Source organism: Podarcis pityusensis (genome assembly GCF_964106645.2).
Source record: "Podarcis pityusensis genome assembly, chromosome: 14".
NCBI classification, from domain to species: Eukaryota; Metazoa; Chordata; class Lepidosauria; order Squamata; family Lacertidae; genus Podarcis; species Podarcis pityusensis.
In genome coordinates, this window is record NC_138039.1 from 44,296,693 (window position 1) to 44,316,379 (window position 19,687).

The window sequence follows — 19,687 nt, forward strand, 5'->3', positions numbered from 1 at the left end:
GTAATCCGTTCTGGAAGTCCGTTCTTAAACCGAGGCGCGCTTTCCCTAATGAGGCCTCCTGCCGCCGGTGCCCTTCCACCATTCAGATTCCGTTCTTAGACTGAGGTAAAGTTTGCAAACCGGGACACTACTTCCGGTTTTGTGGAGTTTGTAAACCGACTAGTTCTTAAACAGGGCTGTTCTTAAACCGAGGTATGCAGTTTCTCTCAGTGACAGAAAAAAGCACATAGCCTTCATGTGCAGAGGGTAACATGAGTCACTTTTGCTTCAAGTTAAGTATTGCAATAGAAGTTAGTGCTGCTTTGTCCCTCTTTCAGCAAATCAAAACATTTCCCAGAGAAAGGCAACACTTTGAGAATTGTTACACTGCTTCCTTGAAGTAAACATAAAATTCAGCATGTGTGCTGTCTTTTTCAACAGGCAACACAAATACATTTATGACTTTTTGAAATAATAATAATTTAAAAGATTTTTGTAATAACCTTGACATTCCAATGGGTTTAAAAGGGTCAAAGAAGGCCTTTCACCACCAATACCCCATTTCAAGCCACAAAAAAGAGGAAGCTTTAATCAGATGTGGACAGCAGCTGTAACATCTGTGGCATTAATTTGTTTTCAAAAACTACACAGAAGTTTTACAACCAGGCACTTATGAAGCATTATATAAATATCTCCACATAGGAAGTATGGTAAACTTTGCTTGGAGGGGCTTCAGTTCCTATTCACAGGATGCACTTCATTTCCCCTACACTACTGCAGGCAAATAGAGTCATTATCCCTCTCTACCATGTCTACATGGGTCCTACTATCTTAAAAGAATGGTACAGATGTCAACATGTGTGCACATGTCCCATTGCACTAAGGCACAAAGAACAATTCTGCCTGATCAACCATGTCCAGACACAGAATATGTTACACCGAATCCAGTGTTAAGTACCTGCTCTTTGGAAGAATGTTTAGAATGGCTGGTGCACTTACAGTAAAGTCATACTTTGTTTTAGAGTTTAGACAATGGCTTACTGGGATGTGTGTACCAGGCCACTACCAAAACGTAACTGCAGTGAGCCCCACCTGTATCATTTAATCATCTTACACAAATGAAGTCCTAACTATCAGTAAGTTAATTTAGTATTAAGTAAAACATCATACACAACTGTCATAGTTTCATATACAGCAGTACCTCTAGATACGAACGGGATCTGTTCCGGAGCCCCATTTGCATCTAGAGGTAAATGTATCTAGCGACGGCACGTCTGCACACGCATGCGTCGCTTTTCGCCACTTCTGCGCACGCGCGTGACGTCATTTTGAGCGTCTGCGCAAGCGGCGAATCCCGGAAGTAACATGCTCCGTTACTTCCGGGTTGCCGCAGAGCACAACTCGAACGCACTCAACTTGAAGCAAATTTAACCCGAGGTATGACTGTATATGCAATGAACGACTCACAATAAAAAGTATTGTCTCCAGTAGCTAGGGACAGGATGTGAGTGAACAGCATCACTTCCTGTCCTGCATTTTCCCATAGCTTTTATTCCCATGTGTCTACTCAACTAGCCTCTTTTTTTTCTCATCCAAGCCAAAAGCTTATGAATTCTGAGATTATGTATATGTATACGTGTGTGTGTGTGTGTGTGTATGTATATATATATATATATATATATATATATGAACTCTGAGGTGTATGTGTTTATGAAGCGTATTGTAGAAATTAAACATGTACTCATAGGAAATAAACCTGTTTTTTCAATAGTTATAATTTATTCTGAAAGAGAAATATGAATTTCCACATTGCAGTACATTTTAGCTGGTCACTTCCATAGAACCAAGTGATTTATCAGATAGTTACAAAAGGTGGGATTGAAAGGTGTTTAAATGTGAAAAATGTACAGAGTATGGCCAGTTTTGAAGAGCTATTATTTACGATAACTTTTAAAAATATATAAAGAGAAGGGGTGTTAACATCACATACATTGTGCTTCCATCTGAAGATTAGAGCTCTTTCTTACATTACTTATCTTGAAAGATGGTAGCTCCTCCTCTAATTTTGATATATACATTTTTAACTTTTCAAAGCTGTTGAAGTGACAGAGGCTGTTTTGTACACCTATCAAATGCCTCAAAAACAAGAAAAGCTAATATTCAACCCACAAAGTTAATGAAGTCGTTTAACTGCCTTGGTCTGCCGAAATTTCTGTGAACTCCTTCCCTTCATGCAACTGCTCTCAATCTACTCCTTTTAGAGTTTCATGGGAAAAGCCTTGGCAAGCAGGCAGTGCTACTCCGAACAAACATCGCCCTGAAACCCAGTAGCATTTCCTACTACAAATCCACACTGACTGCAGAGATGGATTGCTTCTCATGTGAGAAGGCAGATACATCCAGAACCTGAAAGGACAAGAAGCAGCAGAAAGGGTGTGCACATTGCTGTGGAAGCATAAAGCACCCTGGGCACAGATTTCAACTGCTGCAAGGTTGTGCCTGGTGGCTAGGCTGGTGCTTTGTTTAATTCTACCAGTCCATGCCCTTCCAAGTATTTCCACCTGGAACCTTATCAGCAAGTTCTAGGGCCCAGTTCAAAAGCCTCTGAAAAGTGCTCTCTGTGTTGTTGATCAAGGTATTTAATTAATAATGGCCCCAGAACCCTGAACCTCAACAGTGCAGCTATAACTTATTTCCTTCTTTCTTTTTTGAACTAAATAGCATATTTCATGAGTGAGGTATTTGGTCTGATCACAGCATAAAGGTTAACGGTAAAGGGACCCCTGACCATTAGGTCCAGTCGCGGACGACTCTGGGGTTGCGGCGCTCATCTAGCTTTACTGGCCGAGGGAGTCGGTGTACAGCTTTCGGATTATGTGGCCAGCATGACTAAGCCACTTCTGGCGAACCAGAGCAGCGCACAGAAACGCCATTTACCTTCCCGCCAGAGCAGTACCTATTTATCTACTTGCACTGCGTGCTTTCGAACTGCTAGTTGGCAGGAGCAGAGACCGAGAAACGGGAGCTCACCCCGTCGTGGGGATTCAAACCACCCACCTTCTGATCAGTTTAACCCACAGCGCCACCTGCGTCCCATGATCACAGCATAGTAACTGTCTATTAGGATTTGCAGCTGAAGTGGTTTATTGGAGAATATAATTTGTCTATATGCAGCTTACACCAATGCAACACTTGAGCAAAGACTTTAAGGAACAGAAAATGCTTAAGCAAATCTTGGCAAACAGCTGCTTATATTGTTTATAATTTTTTCAAGCCAATCATTCATTGTACATTATACAGAAGAGTGAAGTGTAGGAGAACAGTCTGTCTTCCAGCACTTTTGAGAGAATAAGCTCTTATGCATCTATTCCAAGTTCAATGGCTTCAAAATATCTGTCCGGATCCTTCAGTGAGTCTCCAAAGATATGCTAAATCTTTCTCAGAAGTGGGAATGCACATGGAGAGAATAGCACAAAAGGAGCAATGTCTTACAGTGCACCAAAAGATTTCAAACAAACAAAAGCAGCCTCCATTGTACCCAGCAATCACCTGGCTCCAGCCCAGGCCTCCTGCCCCACTTCCCAGTTGAATAAGCACTGAGGACTGCTCTTCAGCAAGCTTCTGTTGTTCTTTAACATGTACAAGCAACTGATCCAAGTTAAAACTAACCTGCTTCTGCAAAGGTCACAGAAGGGTCTCCCACCCTTTCAATGAGCCAGCAACCACATGATCAGCTTGAAGCCTTTCATAAAGCCAGCCAGACACCTTAAAAGAAATGTTCTTTTCATAACTCTTTCCTGAAGCAGCTCACTTAAAATCATAAGCATGGTATATTTACAAGAGCTCCGGCAGCAGAGACAGAAGGCTTGTTTGAATTATGTTTCTTTCAAATTGAGAGAAAGCACTCCAAACAAGACCAGGGCCCATTACACTAAGTAACTAACTAAGACGTTGACCCTATTACTGATTATACACAGAAGAGGTGGTGGGGAACCTCTAGTCTGCTGGCCTAATTAGGCCCACCACAGATCCCAATTTGGCCCACAAGACAGTTTTCCCACAAACCACCCCCCACTTGCCCCATCTGTGACATCATCTGTGATGTCAGTTGTGGGCAGGTATAGACATGGCTAGAAGGGAAAAATCAGGAGCTCCTGATTGTTCCTTAGCAAGGAGAGTTCCCCTTCAGTGCCAATCAGCTGATCAGCCCTGAAAGAGAGCCTCCCTGGAATCTGCCGCACTAGAGCAAGGGTAGGCAACCTAAGGCACATGGGCCACAAGCAGCCCATGGGGGTTGTTTAACCGACCCCCGAGGAGTGGCGGAGCTTCATGCTCTGGCACCAGGGGGCAGAGAGCAGGCGGGGGCGGGGCTGGCATGCATCCTGGGGGCATGGCGTGCCACCTGCGGGTGGCATGGTGCCCAGCATGGGCAGGGGGTCACCCCACCGGGATCCAGTGCGCTCCGCACACTCTTCCTCTGGCAGTGCCCCCGAGCCACCTCCGAACAGAGCCACCCGCTCAATGAGTCCCCATGCACTGTGCTAAACCAGCGCAGCGTGGTGCAGGGACTCACTTCCGCAATGCCGAAAATCACGTCTTTGCATGCTCAGAAACAAAAAATCGCATCTGAGCAGATGCAGACACCAGAAATTGTGTCTGCGCAGACGCAGGTGCCAGAAATCACGGCTGCACGTGCGCTCACACACACACACGATCCAGCCCACGAAGAGATCTCCACTGGAGTGAACTGGCCCAGACAAGGTAAACCTTGCCGACCCCTGCACTAGAGGCTTTCCTGTCAAGAACTCACTAGTGCAGTCAAAGGGGATGGAGGAAGTGGTTTGGGTTCAAAGCACTAGATGATTTTTCTGCAGAAGGAAAAACATGCAGTTTTTTAATGGAGCATTTTCTCTCTCCAGAGCAAGTCTCTCAGAATTTGTATTCCTAGTGCCAATCAGATGGCTGGCACTGAAATCACATCTTCAAATATGATTGTGGTAACCACCACTTAGCTGATCATTGGTTACAGCATTTTCCTTTGAACTTTAACAAGTGTCAGTCACCTGATGTCATTATGTTGCTAGGTGATTGACAGCTGGGTGGACCTGTTCACCTATCAATTGTGACCTGCAAGGGGTGGAGGATTTTGGAATGTGATCCACTGGATGGATACAATTCCCCAACTTTGATCTAGTGATTTAAGACAGCTAAACAAGGTGAAAAGAAAGACAGAAATATTTCAGCATAACTTCCTGGTGAATGTTTGCCCAGAAGCAAACTGTAATATAATCCCAACAGTCAACCATTTACCACTAAGAAATACAGGGTACACTTCAAAGTTTGCAAGCATCTACCAAATCATGTACAGCTATATGAACCTATCTGTACACCAAGTTCATATTTAGAGGCCCTTCAGAGGGTGCCTCCAAAGCAGGTGATTGCTGGAAAGAGTAATCCTTGATTATGGCACCCTGCCATGGATTAGTCTCCTGAAACTCACTTTGATGGATTTCTACCACCTAAAGACAACCTCTATTTGTCCAGGATGTCTAAGGAGATAGATATATAGATAGAGAGATAGATAGATAAAATACTTTCCTTACATGCAACTCAAGGTGACTTACAAACACAGTGTAAACAATCAAACCAGTTCAAACAAACCATCAATAAAAACCTAAAAGCACATCAATACAAATATTACAGATCCAGCCCCACTAAAAGAATCCGTAAGTACTTAAAACTCTTCAAATTAAGGGCCAAAGGTCTGGGGAAAAAATAGGTAAGGATGGCACAAGGCAATCCACCCTGAGGAAAACAAGTGGGGAACAGCCACTGAAAAAGCCCACTCTCATGCTACCATGATGGAAATGCTTTATTGCTGAATTTCTGTGTTTCTTAATTATACTGTGTTTATCTTTGTGATTACTCGCTTTGAAATTATTGAAGAGCAGGATAGCAGGGTATTGATTCAATAAATACAAGCAAATTACCGTATTTTTTGCTCTATAAGACGCACCAGACCACCAGACGCACCTAGTTTTTGGAGGAGGAAAACAAGAAAAAATATTCTGAATCTCAGAAGCCAGAACAGCAAGAGGGATCACTGCACAGTGAAAGCAGCAATCCCTCTTGCTGTTCTGGCTTCTGGGATAGCTGCGCAGCCTGCATTCGCTCCATAAGACGCGCACACATTTCCCCTTACTTTTTAGGAGGGAAAAAGTGAGTCTTATAGAGCAAAAAATACGGTAGTTTACAGTGCCCAATAATAACCCAAAGTATTGGGCTTGGGTACCAATTTCATTTTTACTGTCAGCACCAGTTGGAAACTTCTTAGTGCTTACTAAGACAGAGCAGACAACCACCTATTCAGTTGCCATCTTATGCATGCCTGTCCAAAACTGCTATTGGTGGAACTTCTAGTTGTCACTCTGCCACCCTCAAATTACACACTATTTAACACTGTATTTAACACTGCAAGTTAAATACAGCATTTTATCAGAATTTGCTTATTCTGCACCATGTTGCTTATCTTTCACATTTTATTTTGAAGAGGTACACAAGATTCTGAAATATTTGGAGAGAAGTATGATGCTATGATCAGATATATGGAAGAAAAGGTAGCAGTACCGGTCCCCCTGAACATTTGAGAATTTACTACTACCCATGTGCTTTGAAATGTCACCTCCACAACCATTACAGAAATTATGTTAGAACTAAAATCCTCATGAATATGAATCAGATTCCTTGTATAATTGATTCAACATGGACTGTACTTATTAACAACTTACAGATTGGCATAAAGTGGGATGCAACTTCCCTAAGTATAAGCACATCATTGTGGTAAAAATAGTCAAATACAGGATAAAAGGCAACCTTACAGTTTCAGATTAACAAGAAGATTGGATGGCCATCTGTCAGAGATTTGTTAGTTGCGATTCCGGCTTTGCAGGGAGTTGGACTAGATGCCCTTTGGGTTCCTTCAAACCTGAAAATTCTATGATGATCCATCACAGGGTGGTCCAACGTTTCATACCAAGAGGGCTACAAGAATAATTTTGATATGGAAATGTGCGTTGCATTCCCAAAGCTGGGTAAGCAAGGCACCAGGCTTTGAGAAGGAGGCACGAGGATCAGGCAGGGTCTTAGATCCTTCCCATCTCCTTTCCAAAGCCGAGAAAGCACTAGATCTTGGGAAGGAGAACTCTAGGACCCTGTCAGAGCCTTGCACCTTCTTCCCAAAGCCCAGTGCCTCCTTACCTGGATTTGGGAAGGTAGTGATGCATCAGATCACATTGCATTTTACCATAAAGATGTAGTGTTCATGGATTATGAGCATTAGCAATCCTTACCAAAAGCGATAGAAAATCTAAAATAATGGTCATGTTTGGATGATAATTTCTTTGCTTAGTGAACAGAGACATGAAAGATATTTTGGTTACACACTACAACCCTTTGTGCAAGTCAGCAAACAAACCAGGAAGCCTTCCGTTAACTATAGTTCCCATTTTGTCTGAACCAGGAAACTAACAGTTTTGGAATAAGCTAGGATATTAAAACATGGATTTAAATTGGCTTTATATCCTGGCTTATGTGCACAGCCAAAAGCATCATTTCATATCTCAGCTTATTAAGTCAAGATTGTCTGAATGCAGCCAATACCAGTAATAGTAGAAGCATATTTTTTTTTAGAAAATATGAACATCCTTTTCAACATGAAACAATCTTAATGAAGAAAACCACAGAGAGTTTAGATTGCCAAGAATAATAATCAAGAGCTAACTAAAGGTTTTGTTTTTGGGGGGGAAAACAAGATACAGCTCTCTTCATATTTATTAGAAAATGGAAGCCTGCCAGAGAATCAGCAGGGCCATTGGACATCCAAGGTCTGCAATTTCTCATTTTGGACAATGGAGACGTTGCAAGAAACAAAGCTACAAAATTCGTTACATCTTGAAACAAAGTATCTCTAAGATTCTTTTCAACTGCCAAATCTGAAAAAATGTCACACAGCCACATAGACAAGATTTTCATTCATTCTTAACTTCTAGGAATTCAAACAAAATATTAGGTAACATTAATGAACTATTGACACCAATACACAACCCTTGAAATCTGCTTCCAAACCAAATGATTAGAAAATAGTTAATGTAATATAGATTTTCCTTTTTAGTAAGATTTTCAATCCTAGAAATGCTAGAGTCTGACCTGAACTTCAGGCAAGGGGACAAACAGACTATTAACAATAAAGTGGGTAAACACATAGAGCAAAAGTGTAGGTCACAAATATTTAACATGCTTAAAATATGTTAATATGAATTATCTAATTAGTACACTAGCTTTCAAAGCAAACCTTTTAACAAGGAATGTTTCCCCCCCCCCCAGAACAACCACTAGCTGTAAAATAGTTTAAGTGATCGGTTTTTACAATGAAGGTGGCAGCACTGCATTCACTAGGATTCACACGAAACCTTGATCATGATCTGCCCTTTAAGTCCAAAGGATACCAAAGAATTGCAGAATGCTACAGCATTAGAATGAGCAAAGTCATTGATTAAGTTTACAGTATTATTCTATGCCTGCTTACTCAGAAATTGCACTTTCTTTAATTTGGTTTATTCACTAGCAAGAGTTTAGGATTGCAGAATTAGGATATTGAGCTAAGTCTATCACTGATGTCATGCATTATAGTTGTTAAGAACCACATTACAGTCACACCACTCAGAAGGGCAACATAATAATTTAGCTACTAGCACCACAACCACCTACTTTACAAATTCAAACTTGAGAACAGTGGTTTTGGAAATAATCATGGCTCCTATTTTACTATGTGTTATGGTTACAGCGTAATCTAAAGATTATTAACCTCTTGCAGGGGTTCACAACCCATGCATTCCTAGAAGGATTTTGTGCTGAGCCCACAAAATAGTGAAGGGTATACATCAAATAACCATTTTTACACAGCAATGGCTATAGTTATAGAAGAAGGAAACCTTGACAGTATTCTTATGTACCAGTCAAATAGCCATCTCAAGAAGTATAAATCACAAACGTAGGCAGAAAAATTTAAGCACCCAGCAGGGATCAGACACATACTATCCTGGATTCATTTTAACAGGCCATTTCAACCTGCCCACTCATTTCCTCCTAAAGCAGTCTTTAAGCAGCCTTCACTTCTTCCCATCCAGGGCACCAATGAGGAGCTGTCATTTCGCACTCTAGAGACAGGCATAATTCAGGCACAGAAGCAGCAAGGACATCTAGAAACACTGCAGGGATAAAAAAGGTTTGAAAACCATGTTCTCAATGCATCACTGTTCAGAAACACAACCAACCTGTACATTACACAGTAAGACAACTCATTCAGAACACCATCTGTGATTTTGTACCATTCTAATAAATATTGAAAGTAGCTGCATGGTTTTACTACTGGAGCGACCAGCCTACAGTCAACCACTCAATTTCTTCTAGGCAAGAAGTTTGCAAGAGCATCACTTGCACTGCACACATCCCACAGGTATGTCAGGCAAAGCTGGGTTTATCTCTCAGGCTAAGTAGGGCATCTTGATAACACCCAGTAGTAAACAGAAAATGGAAGCAGCTTTACTTCCTCAAAAACAGATGTCTATATGGAAACACACACAAGAACCTATAATACCAAACATACCTTGAAATAACTACCTCCATGTGTGACTACCTGAAACTGATTTTGGACTGGTTTACCTGATGACTGTGCTACCAAATGGCAACTTCTCTGAATCTGTGCCCAATCACATGTAAAACACCATAAGAAATTTCTACCTATTGACACAATGCTTTTCAATTATATGCTCAAGATGAGTCATCAGTTGCCAGTTGACAGCACAACAGCCCCCAGGTATTCACCTCAGAAGTGTTTGGGACCAGCTTGTGACAAGCTTGTGCATGATGCTTAACAGATCACTTGCATGAGGATGCTTCACACTGCCCCTACAACAGCAGAAGCTCTGAGAAGTCCCATCAAGGCTGCAGAACTCACAACAGTTGTACAGGCAACACCCACACACACCCAAGGGCTGTTCGCATAAATCTACTCTGAATATAACGCAAAAGCAGACCCTGATCCTCCAAGGAAACTGGAGGTTATTGTGAAACACCCCCAAACGATAAGGATTCGTGGCACACACGTACACAAACATGTAACCTGCCTCTAATCAAATGTATGACTACTCATACCAGTTCGCTAATTGTGGTTGCCTCCAGTGACATTTCATGGTGACCCTGGCCATGCCCTCTGTGCACAAAAGGCTCCACATTCAGCATGAAGGAAACCAGGTCACACGCAATTCCAGACCATTGTGTACACTGGAGTCTAAGCAAGCTTCTGCCCCAACCCATCTGTTAAGTTTCCAGATGCACCGCAAGGATGCCCACATACATGTGCGCATGCATGCATTCACGGTAACAGTTTTAGCCCCTCATCTGGACCTGCATGCTGTCGGACATTAGGTGCCGGCACATTCAGTGCAGGTCTATCCATCCCTCTCTCTCTCTCTCTCTCTCTCGGGCCACCCCACGGCTGGCTGACACGGCGCTGCCCCCCGACGACCCCCAAGTGCTCGGGAGCACAAGCCCCGCTTTTGTGCGAGCGAGTGCGCGGGCGGGCGGGCGGCAGCGGCGGCAACTCCACGCGAACCCGTCCGCCGTAGAGCCCGAAAGGAAGCCGTCCGCCACCACAACATTTCCAAGGTGCCACAAGGCTCCTTTTGTTGTTGCTGATGCAACAGACTTAGCACCCCTCCCCCTTCGCCCCCCCCCCCACTCTGGGAACTGTTACCTGGTCTCGAGACTTCAAATGTGTTGTGTTTGGGGGGGGGGAGGGGGCGAGAAAGGAGGGGGAGGACGGGGGGGTGAGCAAGGAAAGTGGAGAAGCAGGTAGAGACCACCACCATTACACGCGCGCGCGCGCACACGGGCGCCCATCATGGAAGAGGCGGGGAGAAAGGCTCCCCCTCCCCCTCTTGCAGGTCCTCGAGGGGAGGGTGAGCGAGGAGGTCGCGATCCACTTGGATTGGAGAAGGGATCTTAACCCGTATTTTGTTTTTCGGGGGGTGGGGGCAGAATCTCCTCACCGACTCTGGCTCCTCCGGCCTGACAAGAAGCGTGGAAGGAGGCCCGGGGCCTGGTGTGGCGCCGCCATGAGCAGCCCAGCCCCAGCGCGCCCTCTCGCTCGCTCGCTCGCTCCCCGGCCCCGCGCACGAGCCTCTGCCGTTTCCCTGCCTCCCTCCCCTCCCCCCCCCCGCGTCTTTCTCTCCTCAGACTCACCCTCGGGTTCCGGCCGGTGCCGGGCGCGCCCCTCAGCCGCTTCCTCCATGGAGCCGCGCGACTACCTCGCCGCCGCCGCCGTCGCCTTAAGGGCCCGGCCCCGCCGCCATGGCCGCCTGAGGAGAAGCGAGGAAAGGGGGAGGTCTGGCGCGCCGCAGTCCCGGCTCTCGGCTCCGCTCGGCCCTCCCTCAGCGCGGCCGCCGCCGCCGCCGCCGCCAGAAAGGGAGGGGGCAGCTGAGGGGCGCTGAGTATCGCTGAGCTCAAGCCCCGGATCTGAGGGTGGCGGGAAAACGCGGAGGCAGGAGTCAGGAGCGGGAAGGAAAAGCCGGGAGAAGGGCTCGGTTTTATGCGCCGCTCCTCCTGGGAACCGAAGGAAAACCCGGAGCGCGGAGTGAAGGGAAGGGGTGACAACCCTCCGGAAGGAAAAGTTCCTGCGCGAGGAAGAGGAAGGGAAGCGGGGGGGGGGGTAGCGGGGATGATCCGCAACTCCAGAAGGCTACAAAGCGAGTTTCTAGCGGACTGCGCGGGCCCCTTAATTTCAAATGATCCAGTTTTGCAACCAAAAAAAACCCAGTTCAAGGCAAGGACGCTCAGAGTTTGCCCCTGCTGATTGCAAGGCTGGTTACTCTCGAGTAAACGTGCATCGGCTGTGCAGCCTTACCTGAAGAGCCGGACTGGATCAAGGAGGGCTGCCCGCGACCCTCCAGGTGTTGCTGGACTACAAATCCCCTCTGCTGCAGAAGGCATGGCCGGTGGTCAGAGATTACAGACGTTGTAGTGTGGTGGCGGCAGTGGTAAGGGTTGCCATATTTCAACAAGTGAAATTCCTGACGCCTGCAAAGTTGTTGAGCTTTTTTAAGGAAGACCCCATAATTTTTTCCATCACACTACCATGCATCCAGGTTTTCCCTGACATTTTCCTGACGCCATTTTTACACCTGAAAAGCTGGAGTCTCAGGAATTGGTAGAGCCTGAGACTCTTAATCTCAGAGTCTTGAGTTCATGATCCCTGTTGGGCAAAAGATGCCTGCACTGCAGGCTAGATGGTCCTTTCCAACTCTACAATTCTATGATTCTAACACCAGGAGAGCCACAGGCTCCTCACCCCTGAACTATATGAAGGAGAATCCTCACTCGTAGCCCAAAAGCCCACTTGCTAAAAAGAATAAGACCCAATGAAGATAGTAGGAGTGGCTTAGGACTTCACTGTATCCCTGGTGAATATGTTGCTCAATGAATTGGGAGCACCTTTTTAGCTGATTAATTGATTAGATGGGCTGAAAAAGCTTTTAATCAGCCCAGTGTTGCAACTATCCTAATAAAAATACAATATACTCTAATTATTATCCTGACTGTGAAACAAGGAAGAGATCATTCTTTGGGATTAACCCAAAGGACAGCTGTTGACCTTGAGTATATGGTGAAGGCCTGAATAACTCTGAACTTGGAAGCTAGTTTTCCACAGGCAGGGGCTTTTGAAGTGAGAGGACACAACATTCTTCAGCTGCAGTCCACAGCTCAGTTACTCTTTACTGTGTGTAGAGCAAGCCAGAGTCTAACCATATTTTATTGGAAGTGACTCAGAAGTGGCACCTGCTGCAATAAGCTGCAGAGTACCTTCACACCCTTACAGGAGTGCCTCTTTAGCCAGAAATGCTCTTCTTCTGGGCATCATAACCTTTGTGAGGAGTTCAAGCAGAACATTTCACCCCTCCTCCTTTCTTTCCCTGACAACAACCAGCAATTCCACGGCTACATTCCTCCTTGCTCAATCCTCCATACTCAGTCCTCCTTAGGGTTTTATTTAACCCGTGTGTGTTTTCAAAATTGTGTTGTACTTCTGCAAACATCATGGTTCTACTGAGCATGCTGTCACTCCCCACTCTTGTTTCTCAGCAGCCCTCATATCTCAGAGGAAGGGTACCTCAAGTGTACAGCATCTATCTTACTTGCAAAAGGTCCCAGGGTGTTACAGTCCGTGGCATATCTGATAGAGACTCCTGGCTGAAACCCTGGAGAGCCAGACAATGCCAACAGTCCTGAAATGATGGACCATTGGTCTGCCCCCAGTACTACAACAACAACAACAACAACAACAACAACAACAACAACAATAATTTATTATTTATAGCTCGCCCATCTGGCTGGGTTTCCCCAGCCGCTCTGGGCGGCTTCCAACCAAATATTAAAAGCACAACACAGCATTAAACAGGGACGCGGGTGGTGCTGTAGGTTAAACCACAGAGCCTAGGACTTGCCGATTAGAAGGTCGGCGGTTCGAATCTCCACGACAGGGTGAGCTCCCGTTGCTCGGTCCCTGCTCCTGCCAACCTAGCAGTTCGAAAGCATGTCAAAGTGCAAGTAGATAAATAGGTACCACTCCGGCAGGAAGGTAAACGGCGTTTCCATGCACTGCTCTGGTTCGCCAGAAGCTGCTTAGTCATGCTGGCCACATGACCTGGAAACTGTACGCCGGCTCCCTCGGCCAATAAAGTGAGATGAGCGCCGCAACCCCAGAGTCGGTCACAACTGGACCTAATGGTTAGGGGTCCCTTTACCTTTACCTTTACAGCATTAAACATTTAAAAAACTTCCCTAAACAGGCATCTTCAAGGCATCTTCTTATGTTCTTGTGTTTTGTTTTGGGTCCAGTCCTGTTGACACTCACCATCAGAGTTCACTGTTAGAGGGAGTGATTGGAGGGCCTAGTCTTTCTACATATTGATGCCCTTCTTCTATTTCTGGATTAAATTTTCTCGATTACCCCATAAACCGATACAATAAGATTTTTCTAGTCACCACTGCTGAATTAATATTAGACAAGGTTACACACATTGTAGGCCCAGAACAGGGAGCTGTTTATTGATTATTTATTGTTTAGTGAAAATGATACTGACACAGTAACAAACTAAAGGGTGGAGTCATAATTCTAACATATAATAACTGGAGACAACATTTAACTATAATTACCAATTACTACAACCTTCTCCAGCACACACCCTATTAAATGGAAGCTTGACAAGAGACATGTCCTCTCTTCCCCTAGAAGGAGCAGAGTGTAATCTTGTGGTGACTGCAGAAAAGGTATGTCATGTTACACTACAACTTGCGCTGCTCATTGCATTTATGCTCTCTGCTCTAGACTTGGCACTGGAATTGGGGAGAGAAGGAAGAAAAGGGAGGCAGCAGGGGAATGATCTGCTTTCCTTACTCAGCTGTAAGCAGTGCCTAGCTGAGAGCTCACCATCTCCACACTGTGTCATGATTTACAAGACTGATTGCTGATTAGATTGTTCTGTCCAGTTATGCAATAAATAAAACTGCTTACGCCTGTGAGGGGAATAGCGCAGGCCGTCTGACCCACAGCCACATGCATCTTTGTAACCAGGGGAGATTTATTGCCTTTCAAGAACTTCATCAGACTTCTGCAGATTAGGCCTGGCTTGGCTTGGCTTCAGGTTGCAGTACATTATCTCATTCACAGCTGTTGGGAGAGCTATTCAGAATATGTCTAGTTCCACAAAATAGGCTCTCTTGGCTTGTTGCAGCTGTTTGAGTCAAAGCCTCCCCAGGCCTGTTTTGGATGTTCCAAACCAGGCTGGCAGTCAAAGCATCAAACAGTGCAGTTTTGGTTTCTACAATATACACAACCAATAGTATATTTCCTCTTTAGGACTTAACAGCACAATCCTGTAAATGCAGGTGTAAGTCTCACTGAGTTGAATGGGACTCACTCCCAGGTAAGTAAGACTGCACCCTCATTGGGCCTCCCTGCAAAAACCAAAAGCCTTTTCATAATGCCAGCTGCAGCTTGGAATGAAACTGATTCTTTTGCAATTTGTACACCATTAGCAGCAATGAAAACCATAAGGATACAGACAGTTTGCAGAACTGAGATGCACTCGGTGGCAGCTGGCCTATGGCCAAAGAGGTACACTTTCTATGATTACACTTGGCAGGCAGAGAAAAGGGTATGTTCAAGATCCTAAAAATCTGTTCCATCCTTTAAAAAAAAAAGTTTTTGTTTTCAGTATTGTAATATACATTTGTTGAAATTGAGTTAGTCTTTTTGCTTCAAGCATCTTCATACAGTCTAGTATTATAAAATGGAAGGGTCCAGACTGTCACATTTCCTGTGGGATTGTTCAATCATTTATTCTGCTGGTGGGGAGGGGACAAAAGATAGAATAAGCCTCTCTAACTTTTCCAAAGTGACACCTGCAATTCTGGGATACGTTCACAAGATCCGGGTCAAATCATGCTAACGTTCTGGAGAGCTGCAGTTGCCACTCTGTTAATAGTCCTTCAACACAATAAATTGACTCCCAATTATATAATAGACTATTGGATCAGGTAGCAAACAAGCAGGTAGCATTCTATAAAAGTGCTGAAAGACCTGTTGGATAACGCGGTGAGCAAGCAGATAGTATTAAATATAAAATGGTAGCTCTGAATAGTTTTTCATCATTGTATTAAACTAGACTTTCTGGACCTTTATTGAAACAAAGTGTTTGGGTACAACTCGTTTTCCTTTAGTGCTGGGTCTGGGAGCCACCATTTGAAATTTCCATAATGCCCTCAAGCCAGGAGTATGGGACTTCAGGGGCCAAATGTGGCCCTCTATGCATCTTAAATGGCCCTCAGGACTCTACCCCATACCACATCCTCCCCTTCTGCCCAGGACATGCCCCATTTCATAACCAGAAGCTTAAGTAGTGTTTTTGTTTGTTTGTTGCCAAATGTGTCCTTGAACTCTGATAGTGACCCTTGCTTGCCTGGAATGAGGACAAAGGGGTGAAAGTGTGTGTAGCAACTAGTCTACTGCACTGGGTGCGTGGAAGCTGTGAAATGGGTTGCCGAAATGCAACCTATGGGGCTATGGCTCGTTGGTAGAGCTATGCAGGCTGAAGATCCCAGGTGCAATCTTCGGCATCTCCAGGTAGAGGTGGGACTGTGGGAGTGACCGTGTCCAAAATCCTGGAGAGGCACTGCTAGTCAGTGTAGACAACAATCAGCCGGATGGATCAAGGGCCTGATTCAATACAAGGCAGTTTCCTATACCTGTATTCCTATATAAAACCTGAACGAATGGAAGCAGGCACTGAAGGGAGCATCCAATCTGTATGTGTGTGCGCGCGCACACATAGACTTAAGCAGACTTAAATAAACACAGCCCTGTTTTTCCGTTACAGCTTCTGCCCCACCTTTGCTGCCCTGGTAGTTACCATGTGAGTGAATATTTGTAGGCACTCCCCTTCCGGCATTCTTCTCTCTTTACTCTCTCATACCTAACACCAATTTGCCAGGAGTGGCTAAACAGATTCCACCCCCACCCCCCATTCTGTGTAAGACCTAAGACACTTCAAATGGAAGAAAAATGGCTGTGAAAGGTCACTTAATAGACCTGGCCTTACCGTATTGACTGGCAGAGTCTGGAAGAGATTCAGTTTTCCTTCAGGGTAAAGAAGGAAAAGAGAACGAGAACACTCAAAAGTAATGAACTTCATCTCCTATAATCTTTAAGGAATTTTAGCTAGCATTCTGTCTCCAAATACCAGCTGCTGGGGAAGGACAGCCAGAGAAGGCTGTTATGCTCATGTCCTGCTTGTGGGCTTACTGGGGGAATCTAGTAGATCACTGTGAGAAATACATAGGGTTATCTAGTCCAGCATATATCCTATCATTTGATCTGTCTAGACTCCTACAGTCTTTGAAGAACTTAAGGAACCTCCTATAATCTAAAATCCTGTACAGGAGGAACCTCCTATTATATTTGAGGGACTTTAGGTAGCTCTTGGGGGGGGGGGATATTAAGAGGCCAGTAATCTGGAAGCCTGACAAGCAGTTACAGGGTTTTTCTCCTCCACCATCTTCCCTGAATGAGACTCTCTGCCTATTTATCACACATTTGTGGGTTTTACTCAAGGAATTTCAGTTTCGCTCTCTCTCCGTCAGATATTCAGAATGGAGACCTGCTTCAGGCTGCAAGTCCAATTTGACTTTTAACATCAGTATTAGGACCCATTTGCACTATACATTTAAAGCAGTATCTTACCACTTTAAACTGTCATGGCTTCCCACAAGGAATCCTGGGAATTGTAGTTTGCTAAGGATGAGGAAAGTTATTGGAAGATCCCTATTCCCCTCACAGATCTACAATGATCTGTGTGGTTTAACAATAAGCCCCTCTTCCCAGGCATTCTGAGAATGGCAGCTGTCTGATATTAGGTGTCTCCTCTTAACAGACAACGGTTCCCATAATTATTTGGGGGAAGCCATGACTGTTTAAAGCAGTCTGACAGTGCAGATGGGCTGTTAGAGTCGAGCAGCTGTATGAGAAACAGCAGTTATTTATTGATTTAATTAATTAAATTTATTTCCTGCCCTTTCTCCCAAAGGAGCCTAAGGCAGCAATCCAATTAAGGAACGGCTGGTTTTCGGTATTGCATGCCACCCAAAGTGTGCATATATTGCTTTAAGAAGGGATGGGGACCTGTGGCCCTCCAGATGTTGCTGGACTACAGCTCCCATCATCCCTGACCATTGGCCATAAAGGTAAAGGGACCCTTGACCATTAGGTCCAGTCGTGACCGACTCTAGGGTTGCGGCGCTCATCTCGCTTTATTGGCCGAGGGAGCTGGCGTACAGCTTCCGGGTCATGTAGCCAGCATGACTAAGCCACTTCTGGCGAACCAGAGCAGCGCACGGAAATGCCATTTACCTTCCCGCTGGAACGGTGCCTCTTTATCTACTTGCACTTTGGCATCCTTTCGAACTGCTAGGTTGGCAGGAGCAGGGACCGAGCAACGGGAGCTCACCCCGTCGCAGGGATTCAAACTGCCGACCTTCTGATCGGCAAGTCCTAGGCTCTGTGGTTTAACCCACAGCGCCACCCGCGTCCCAACCATTGGCCATGCCAGATGGGATTGGTAGGAGTTGGAGTCCAATAATAGCGGGAGGTTTGCAGGTCCCCCCATCCAAAGATTTAAGGATCACCTTCTCACCTCCCCAAGGTATTCCTCTTCCTTCACCAGGTAGCTGTGCTTCCTGGGCTCCTAGTCCTTTGTAAGAAAAGGCAGGCAGGTTTGAGTTTCCCAGCGACATGGGTGGGGGAAGTGAACAATGACTGGCTCTGCACAAAGTGCACTTGGGACATTTCAGAGGGAAACAATTGCTAGCTGTCAAGAGCAGGCATCAGTGTGAAGTGGCCTAGAGGGATCACAGCCAGATTCTAGTGCAGAACAATCACCTGCGGCATGGCGCACAGCAGGAATTGTCAAGCAGTAATTTATTGGCAGGTCAGCTCTTTACATTCCAGACTGCAGTAAGTCTGTGTCTCTCTTGTAGCAAATATGTGAGCTCGCAGGTGCAGAGGGAAGCTGCCCAATGCCTGGTCAGACTATTCGCCCATCTGACCCGCTATTGCCTTCTTGGACAGGCAGTGGATTTCCAGGATATTGGACAAAGGTCTCTCCCATCACACCTGCAAAGGGTTGCCACCCGTCCCTAGAAAAACGAGATCGCCCCATTTTTGGACAAAAGTATTCCTTGTCCCATTTGGACTTCAAATGGGCACCTTTGTTCCCATATCTGAGCTGGGCTGGCCCAAAATGGCAGTTGTGCCACTGTTGGTGCAGCTGATGAGGAGCCCAGCTTGGCACGAGCAACAATAGAGAGAAGGGGGAAGGAGCAAAGTCTTCTTCCTCACCCCTTCCTTCCTTTCCTCTCGCTGGTCTAGCTAGATGTAGACCAGTGTAACTAGGGGACTCCTTGGGAAGACACACCAACAAGCAAAACCAGACATGTATAGCTGCACAAAGGTATTATTATCTCTAGATAAAGTGTTGGGAAGGCAATAGCCAGTGTAGTGTAGTGGTTAGAGTGTTGAACTATGAACAGGGAGTCCCAGGCTCTAATCCAGGCTTCCTCAACCTCGGCCCTCCAGATGTTTGAGACTACAATTCCCATCATCCCTGACCACTGGTCCTGCTAGCTAGGGGTCATGGGAGTTGTAGGCCAAAAAATATCTGGAGGGTCGAGGTTGAGGAAGCCTGCTCTAACCCCCCTCAGCCATAAGTCTCACTGGGTGACCTTGGGTCAATCACAGTGTCTCAGCCTAACCTACCTTACAGGGGTGTTCTGAGGATAAAGTGAGAGGGGACCTTATATGTTCCTTGAGATAATTGGAGAAAAGGCGGGATAAAAATAAATGGCAGTGCAGCATACCTTATTTGGTTTTTTCCTTATCAGTGGATTAGCATTTTAACCAAAAATACTATTACTAATAACAATTTATAATAACTCTTCCCTCATTACAGAATAGAGACGAATTAATAAGCAAACAAATATGTGTCTGCAGTACAGACATGTTGGTTCTGTGGACGGCAAGAAACTGCTGGGATGAAAA

The 19,687-nt window shown here is 45.2% G+C and overlaps 1 protein-coding gene across 3 annotated transcripts in view; it reads right to left on the minus strand.

Moving 5' to 3' along the window:
• Nucleotides 1-11,505, minus strand: part of ZNF609 (zinc finger protein 609) — a 117,420-nt gene extending 105,915 nt beyond the window's left edge. Inside the window, exon 1 of one of the 3 annotated variants that reach the window (XM_080980268.1) lies at nucleotides 11,281-11,505. The gene's annotated coding sequence lies outside the window, so the exon portion shown is untranslated. Of the gene's footprint in view, nucleotides 1-11,087; nucleotides 11,200-11,280 lie in introns of those variants that run through there. The other 2 variants (XM_080980266.1, XM_080980267.1) reach the window with 2 other exon arrangements.
• Between the last annotated feature and the right edge of the window lie 8,182 nt (nucleotides 11,506-19,687).